Source organism: Pongo pygmaeus, chromosome 18 (assembly GCF_028885625.2).
Source record: "Pongo pygmaeus isolate AG05252 chromosome 18, NHGRI_mPonPyg2-v2.0_pri, whole genome shotgun sequence".
NCBI classification, from domain to species: domain Eukaryota; kingdom Metazoa; phylum Chordata; class Mammalia; order Primates; family Hominidae; genus Pongo; species Pongo pygmaeus.
The window spans coordinates 68,559,907-68,569,270 of record NC_072391.2 but is presented as its reverse complement, the minus strand read 5'-3'; the positions used below and the strand labels follow the sequence as shown (position 1 = coordinate 68,569,270).

General features: G+C 47.3%; 1 long non-coding RNA gene across 1 annotated transcript; it reads left to right on the top strand.

Moving 5' to 3' along the window:
• Positions 1–4,443: 4,443 nt before the first annotated feature.
• LOC129015289 (uncharacterized) lies at positions 4,444–5,868 on the top strand. Its single transcript, XR_008494532.2, has 3 exons — positions 4,444–5,080; positions 5,175–5,305; positions 5,558–5,868. It is a non-coding gene; the product is annotated as an uncharacterized LOC129015289 (long non-coding RNA).
• Positions 5,869–9,364: the final 3,496 nt, after the last annotated feature.

Here is a 9,364-nt window from a genome sequence, read left to right as displayed (position 1 = left end):
TCCAGGCTGGAGTGCAGTAATATGGTCTTGGCTCACTGCAACCTCCAGCTTCCTGGGTTCAAATGTTTCTCCTGCCTCAGCCTCCTGAGTAACTGGGATTATAGGCACCTGCCACCACGCCTGGCTAATTTTGTATTTTTAGTAGAGATGGGGTTTCGCCATGTTGGCCAGGCTGGTGTCAAACTCCTGACCTCAGGTGATTCAACCGCCTTAGCCTCCCAAAGTGCTGGATTACAGGCGTGAGCCACTGCACCTGGCCTAAACTTTCATTTCATTTCTTTTTTTTTTTTTGAGAGAGGGTCTCCCTCTGCCACCACCCAGGCTGGAGCGCAGTGGAGTGATCACAGCTCACTGCAGCCTCAAACTCCTGGGCTCAAGCAATCCTTCCACTTCAGCCCTCTGCATAGCTGGGATCACAGCTGTGTGCCACCACGCCCAGCTGATTTTTATATTTTGTATTTTTCATAGAGATGGGGTTTCACTGTGTTGCCCAGGCTGGTCTCAAACTCCTCCTGGGCTCAAGTGATCCCCCATGCCTCAGTCCCTCAAAGTGCTGAAATACAGGCATGAGCCACTGTGCCTGCCCCATTTCTTTTATTTCATATACCTGTACTTACCATCTCCATGATTACATGAAGCCTAGAATATAAGAAACACCTAAATGAATTCTATCTGCATGTCGATTCTGGGTATGGATAAGAACAAAGAAGGAATGAGTGTGGCAGAATGAGGATTAGAGTTCCATGCTCAGGCAAGCTTTTGGGGATCAGGTAGGTACAGCAGGTCAGAGTAGGTAGTGAGGGCATGGATCCAGGTAACTAAATGAGAGTTAAAACATTCTCAGGTACATCCTGAAGTTCAAGGCAGGAGATCAGAGAGACCGAGACACCAGTGTCAGAAAGCAGACCACTGACAGGAGCTCATCTTATGACAAGAAGTCTGGTCTTCTAACCTCACAGTGCTGGCCATGCCCGCTATTCATTGGAGAGTCTTGACCCTACATAGATCCAGAAAGGGAAGTCAGACTGTTTAGTATCCATGGTGGGGGTCCAGGGCAGGTGGCAGCCAGAGAAAGCACGAGGCAGAAAGGCACAGCTTGTTGAAGGCCTTAGGATTGGATGGGGCCTCTGCATTTGAACTTAACAGAGCCCTGGGTGAGGATCTCAGTAGCCTCAGACAGACACTCACTTCCAAAGGCAAAGATAATGTGACACCTTTTTTAAAATTTAAATTTTAATTAATTTATTTATTTTTTGAGACCGAGTCTTGCTCTGTCACCCAGGCTGGAGTGCAGTGATGTGATCTCAGCTCACTGCAACCTCCGCCTCCGGGGTTCAAGCAATTCTTCTGCCTCAGCCTCCCGAGTAGCTGGGATTACAGCTACCCGCCACCACCCCCAGCTAATTTTTGTATTTTTAATAGAGATGAGGTTTCACTATGTTGGCCAGGCTGGCTTCAAACTCCTGACCTCAGGTGATCCACCTAAAGTGGATCCTAAAGTGCTGGGCTTACAGGCGTTAGCCACTGCACCCGGTCTAGTGTTATACCTTAAGATTGTGTCCTTGTATCTCCTTACTCCATGAACATATTTTCACTGAGGAGAAATCAAACAGCAGAGAGCTGGGCCACCATGAAGCCAACTGTGTCACCGAACAAGGGTCTAATGCAAGCAACATCAGGGATGCCACTGTGATTAAGTGATGGAGGCAGTGACCACACTATCCATCGACCCTGCACTGACTGGCATGAATCAGGGCAGGTCTCTGACAACAGGAATCCTGTGATTCAAGATTCATCCCTGGATAGGATGAATGTATCAGGCAAGGCTCTCATCCTTGCAGACACAGAGCCTGAGGCACCATGTTGCCCTGGGAGACTGACCTGCAGGCGTTACTAATGATCGTTGAGCCTTGTGTTAATGACTGGCAAGATTTGAAGATTCTCCTATTAGTGTTCAAGGCTGGGGAATTATCTGTAGGATATAAGGGTGAAGAAATATTCCTGAACCCAAGCTGTGCTTGCTTTAAGGCTAGTGGCCCCCAACCTCATCTCCAGTCTTGATTCCTTCCCAGATCCTACACACACAAAATATCTACCTGTGATGCCCAAACAGGGCATGTGTCCTCTCCTGACAATGCCTTGCCTCCAACAGTATCAACCCCTCCAGGCTGAGTCACTTTTTTTCCTAATCCGTGCTCTCCAAGTTCGCTGTAATAACTATATTTAAACTATATCTGTGGGGCTGGGCTTGGTGGCTCACACCTGTAATCCCAGCACTTCGGGAGGCCAAGGCGGGCAGATCCCTTGAGCTCAGGAGTTTGAGACCAGTCTCAGCAACATGGGGAAACCCCATCTCTATGAAAAATACAAAAATTAGCCAGCATGGTGGCACGTGCCCATGGTCCCAGCTACTCAGGAGGCTGAGGTGGGAGGATAGCTTGAGCCTGGGAGACGGAGGTTGCAGTGAGCTGAGATGGTGGCACTGTACTACAACCTGGGTAACAGAGACCCTGTCTCAAATTAAATAAATAAATAAAGAAAGTACATTTGTTGTGTGTACTTGGTTATCTTTTTCATAAGCAAAAAGTACTTTGAGCTCAGGGACCATTTGTTTAAATATATGAGTGCCATGTGCTGATCACAGTGCCTATCACATAGTATTTGCTCAGTAAATGTCTACGGAAGGAAAAAAGGGAGGGAAAGCAGGCTGGATGTTAAAGAAGCAGTAAAGGCTGGGGCATGGTGGTTCATGCCTGTAATCCCAGCACTTTGGGAGGCCAAGGCAGGAAGATTGCTTGAGCCCAGGAGTTCGAGACCAGCCTGGGCAACATGGTGAAAACTGGCTTCTACAGAAAAAAAATAAATCATACAAAAAATTAGCCAGGTGTACTGGTGTGCATCTGTGGTCCTAGCTACTTGAGAGGCTGAGGTGGGAGAATCACTTGAGCCCAAGAGGTCAAGGCTGCAGTGAACCATGATTGCACCACTGTACTCCAGCCTGGGAGGTAGAGTGAGATCCCATATCAAAAAAAAAAAAAAAAAAAAAAGGCCGGGCGCGGTGGCTCACGCCTGTAATCCCAGCACTTTGGGAGGCTGCTGCTAGTGGATCACAAGGTCAGGAGATCAAGACCATCCTGGCTAACACGGTGAAACCCCGTCTCTAGTAAAAACACAAAAAATTAGCCAGGCATGGTGGCGGGTGCCTGTAGTCCCACCTACTTGGGAAGCTGAGGCAGGAGAATGGCGTGAACCCGGGATGCAGAGCTTGCAGCAAGCGGAGATCATGCCACTGTACTCCAGCCTGGGCGACAGAGTGAGACTCCATCTCGGAAAAAAAAAAAGGCAGTAAAGACCACTAATCAGGCAGCCAGCAGTGTCAGGCTTTTCCAAAAGGGGCATTGGCAGTAAGCCTGGGAGAGACAACCTCATGGAGATCAACAAAGGAGTTGACAATGGCTTTCAGTGGCTGCAGGGCTGTGATTCCCACTGCACCTATTGGCGGAACCCCAGGGAATCCCTCTTTCTTGGATCAGCCAGGGACTTACCTTCCTCGAAGGCCAGGACACACTCCTGTGCTGGCGACACTTCTGCAGAGCTGGCCAGCAGTAGCCTGAGGTTGGCTATGTCAAATGGTCCCTAGCATCTCAGAGACTGAGCCTTGCTCAATCCCATCTGTATCCTGTCAGTTTCCTCTGAGGACCCTGATATTTGATATTATGACCCCAAATAGTTAACCTTAGTTGTGGTGAATTGCATTCATTTATTTTACGATCTTCATGGGATGAAAGAGTTTGTCGAGCTGAGTCTTCATTCAGAAATTTGCAAAATATAGCATTTGACAGTGCCACTTAATTTTCAAAATACTATCCAATGGCCACAAGGATCATTGTAGCTGAAAACCCTGAGAATATCTATACGGGTATTTCGAGACGCTAGAATGTGATGACATAGGTCTCTTCTACTTTCCCCTCACCTTAGCAAACCAATACATTCGGTATTCAGGATATTCAATAGAACGTTCAGCACATATCCTTAACTGCTCTTAGAAATCGGTTCTGCTGATATATTAGCTATTCAAAGAAAGTGCTTTTAAGTTCATTGTTGAACATAGTAATGTAGTGTCTTGCAATCACAGAGTCAACGAATGTTTGAGCTTGAAGATTTCTTATAGACAGGCTAGTGTGAATTAAGGATACTAACGCCCAGCTAAAAAGGGTAAGTCACTTAGTAACTCGCCCAAGCACACTCAGCTAGTGCGTAGCTGAACCTGACTTGAAAGCAAACATCATGATCATAAGCCACCTTTCTGCCACTGCGTGTTGATGGTATGAAGATACCATATATATATTTACACACGCACACACAAAAAAGGATGAAGTCTTGCATCGCATAGACCCAGTTGTCTGAAGAAACCGTCAGCCCTACTGAAACAATATCCCATTTAAGTTTAAGACAGCCTGGTGAGGCCCAGAGCCTCACCAGTCCCCCAGAAAATGGAGTATTGTTTCCATCCAAACCTTGCACTGAAAGGAGCCTGTCAGCAGGAAGTGACCTCGTGAGACAACTGTGGGGAGAGCAAAGGGCCGAGGAGAGAAAGGCCTCATTCTCACTGCAAACAGGAAAAGGAAAGAGAAAAAGCAAGCTCTGTCTCCACACAAGGTTTGCTGGGCTGGCTATGAACTGTTCCAGTACGTTCCATCAAATAGACGCCTTCATAGAATCAAGCCGAGCGCGAACGCCGTGTCTGGGGCTCCCACTCCCGGGACACACACGCGGGCTGGCTTACACATGCTCTTGCTCTCTCGCGCTCTGGGAGAGCGCTTATATGGGCTTCATGAGGCTAAGTAATAAACACTTTGTCTTCACCCTGCTATTTATGGGTTGCTTGGGGCATCCTGTGCTCTCCACTGCCCTTACCTGAACAGACGGCTCTTGCAGACCCCGAGTTTAATAGGGACAACAGTAAATCTGAGAGGCTGTGTGCGCCCCACGCGCTCATGTTTTCCTGGCCACCCATGCTAGTTGCAGAGAAAGGCCAACCTGTATCCCTTCGGTTATGCTCTGTGTGCCCTTCCTGGAGGTGAAATCCCTTCTCCTTTTTCTTCGGGCCCTTATTTTCTTCCATCCTTTCAAACATCTCTCTAACATATCCTTTGCTATTTGACCCCTCCCAGAGATCCCTTCATTCTTCAGCAACGGATCAAAGAACTCTGAAAACAAGAACAACCCTGACAGCTGCAAACCACCAGCCCTCGCCTCCAGCAGAGGTTTTTGGGAAACTCTGGATGACCACGCGCATGCAGAGGTAAGGAAATGATCCGGTCCTACCTGGCGTTGACTTCCAGGTTCACTCAAAGGCCGCGTGCCACCCTTTGCACATCGTGTTTGGGTTGCAAAGGAGAAAGATGCATATTGAAAGCCAGAAGTGTGCCCAGGCCAACAGACGTCTGAAAGCCACAGGGGACGACCCTGAAAAAGTCTGGCAGATGCAGAACCACAGCTGATCACTTTGGTCCGTTTGAGGGCCCCTTTTGCTCAGCTCCTTTGGGGGTTCCAGGGCTCTCAGAGCTTCTAGGTCCTGTAAGAAGAGATGGAGTCATGGCTGCGCCCTGTCCACTCTCGGGCTGTCACACAAGCCTGGAGCCCGGCCATTTCTCGGCCTTGTCTTCATCTTGGGCTAACCGGTCGTCTCCTGCAAACAGACAAGACAGAGAAGGATGAGTGAACTCGGCCTCTCCCCACAGAATACAGTTCGCCATTACAGCGCTGATTAAATACAGGACATTATCTCACCATAATGCCCTCCTGGCGGCGTTCCCAGGAAAATTCTAACTAATCATAAAAATAGAAAGAAAAACGCAACCTAAATTCCATTCCTCGTCTTAAATGAGTGATGTGTTCACTTTTATTTATTTTTCTGGAAGCGAGGCGGGAAAAGAAAATGAATTTTAGGGCTTAGAAAAACAAGCTACTAATAGTACTAAGTAGAGCTGGGGCAGTGATGCAGACAGCTTAGCTCTAGTAGGGATGTAGCCGGCATGGCACGGGTGAGTCCCGGCCCTGCTCCTGGCTGAAAACTTAAGAGTTTAGAACTGGAGCACCTGGCAGGGCAAAGGCAGGATGGGGTGAGGGAAAGTTGTGGGGTTGAATGTGGACCCCCCCAATCCCCTACAAACGCACACACAAGCTAGGCGCTCAATAGCTTTCTTATAGCCCAGGTAGGCAAATCCTCTTCCAATATACCTTTTAAAATAATGCCTGATCTTTCTCCAGCAGCATTCTTTTTGGAAACACAGGCATGGTTTAGGTATTTTTCTCCCTGGAAGGTTCCTTCCTGGAAATTCACCCAATTAATTCCTACTCACACATTTTAGAGATCTGAACAGTAAGAAGCCTTCTCTAAGAACCCCTACCCTGACTCCAGTCCAGGGGTTGGTCCTGTAAACCTTCTCTTCATAACAGCCATGTGACTGTAATTAATGCAATAATTGCATAGTTGATTGTTTAACATGGTTGTCTGTCCCCTCCCTTAGATTAAAAATGTGTTTGTCTCATTCCCGACTTTGTAAGTACTAGCTACATAGTAGCTGTCCAATACATGCCTGTGTTGGATGAGTGCTGATGGGTCACGGTGGGCGCCAAAGTGGATGGCACTTTATGCTACTTTGGTGGGGCTCAGGTGTAGCAGCAACAAACACATGTAGAACCAGATCACGGTAGGTCCACACCAACAAGGACCAAGGACCAAGCTCCTCCCTAACAATTTCTGCTCCTTCCTCCTGTGAAGTGGTTTTGTTGTTGTTGTTGTTGTTGTTATTTTTTGATGGAGTCTTGCTTTTTTGCCCAGGCTGGAGTGCAGAGGTACGAACTTGACTACTGCAGCCTCTACCTCCTGGGTTCAAGTGATTCTCCTGCTTCAGCCTCCTGAGTAGCTGGGACTGCAGATGTGCACCATCATGCCCGGCTAATTTTTGTTTTTTTATAGAGATGGGGTTTTCTTCATGTTGGCCAGGCTGGTCTCAAACTCCTGACCTCAGGTGATCTGCCCACCTCAGCCTCCTAAAGTGTTGGGATTACAGGCGTGAGCCACTGTGCGCAGCTCCTTCTGTGAAGTCTTCATAGATAAACCATGGGAGAGTTAAAAATCCTGAAAACCAGCTTCTGAAATGCTTATCTTTTCTTACTTTTTATTTTAAATAGAGACAGGGGTCTTGCTATGTTGCCCAGGCTGGTCTCAAACTCCTGAGCTCAAGTGATCCTCCCACTTTGGCCTCCCAAAGTGCTGGGACTACAGGCATGAGCCACTGCGCGTGGCTCTGGGATGCTTCTCTTAATATTACACTGGATGAAAAGAAAATAAAAGACATCCTACACCCATCTTGCCTCTCCCTGTCCCCACTCTGGCATTAGAATCCCACACTGCCAGCTCCCATCTTAGCTACTGCTGAAGTAATGGGCACTGTTACTAGATGGCAAAGTTCTAGCTGGGCTAATTAAGCAGACTGAGCTAATAACCTTCCATTTTGGGACTGGTGTTATTCATAATTTAATGTATTGCTGCTGAAACATTAACCTTTCGACAACTGGCATGTTGCCCACAGCAACCCAAGTGCTGACCATCTTTCAGTAAAATGAGTATTATTGTTAAAACAGGTATAAATCATTCATGGCTGCAGCTTTTTTGTCAGACCCTACGTGAAAATAAGCAGTAAGCTGGGTAATTTATTTACCTTTTGGTGATTATTTTTTATGATTTTATGATCATATTCAATGATTCATAAACATTGGCCTGATGCCATTTGGTAATCATTTTACATTTTAAATATTGTGTGGCTGTTCTGCTTTTCATCTTTAAAAACTTCAGGATTGATACCGGGCAACTTAATTCAGACACAAATGCAATTTCATTTGAAAGAAGGTGGTAGATGGAGGGGGAAAAGAATCTCGGCCCCTTCTTTTTAATAAACCATTTTCAACAGAGCTGTTAGGAGCTTCCACTTGTTACAACATTGCACTTACTGTAGCAAACTTTCTTTGAAGTTTAACACACAGAGGGTGCCTTGAAATCTGAATAAAAGCACAGGAAAAGTTAACAAGCTTCTGGTTGGAAAGACGATGTGATTGAACCAAGGGTGGAGAGAGTCCTGGAGATGCTGGCCCCAGGCCAAGAAGGTTGGAAGCCACTAGCCCTCCTCCCAGCACCTGGTTGCGGAATGTGATTACAGTCCCCCAGGGACCTGGAAACTCTTTAGTGCCTGCCTGCCTGCGTCGGCTGCCTGCCCTGAATTGGGCTCCCACAACTGTTTCAGAAAGTAGCTTTTGCTCCTTATGACACCAACTCAGTGCTGGAGGCTGGGCGGTGGCTGGGTCTTTCATGGTCTGGGAGCTCAGGGGATCTCCCTCTATCTTGCAGGCGCTCTTACAGCAGCCCTACAAATTTCTTAAACCAATGAAAACGCAGAGGTCTTTGTATGTAATAGCTGAAGCCGAACTTTTTTTTTTTTTTTTTTTTTTTTTGAGACAGAGTCTCACTCTGTCACCCAGGCTGGAGTGCAGTGGTGCAATCTCAGCTCATTGTAACCGCCGCCTCCTGGGTTTAAGCCATTCTTGTACTTCAGCCTCCCAAGTAGCTGGGATTATAGGTGTGCACCACCAAGCCCAGCTTATATATATATATATATATATATTTTTTTTTTTTTTTTTTCCAGTAGAGACGGGGTTTCACTGGAAACCCAGTCTGGTCTCGAACTCCTGACCTCAAGGGATCCGCCTGCCTCAGCCTCCCCAAATGCTGGGATTACAGGGGGATTACAGGCACGAGCCACCATGCCCAGCATTGAAGCTGAACTTCTGATGGTGGGAAGGGAGTGGGACAGGAGAAGGCAGAGAATGGGGCATCATGTTAAAACTCTTCTTCAAGGCAGAAGCATGCCCGGGAGTAAGCTTGCCTTTAGAACCTCATTTCATGTCAGGTGTGCTGGGACAGAGGGGAACTCAGTTAAGAAGACTGACACCTTTGCCCAAAACACAGGAGATGAGATCTTAAAACACAGCTATAAGTATGTGCTATCAAAACAATGGCCACACGGAAAACCAAGGCAAGAGGAGAAATATTTTTTCTTTCCATCTCATCTTGTCTCTTCTCTTCCCTTTCTCTCTCTGTCTCCCCCTCCCTCCCTCCCTTCCTTCTTTTGAGGTGGGGTCTTGTTCTGTCACCCAGGCTGGAGTGCAGTGGCACCATCACAACTCTCTGCAGCCTCAACCTCCCAGGCTCAAGCAGTTCTCCTGCCTCAGCCTCCCAAGTAGCTGGGACTAGAGGCACTTGCCTCCTCACCACACCCAGCTAATTTTAATTTTTTTTTTT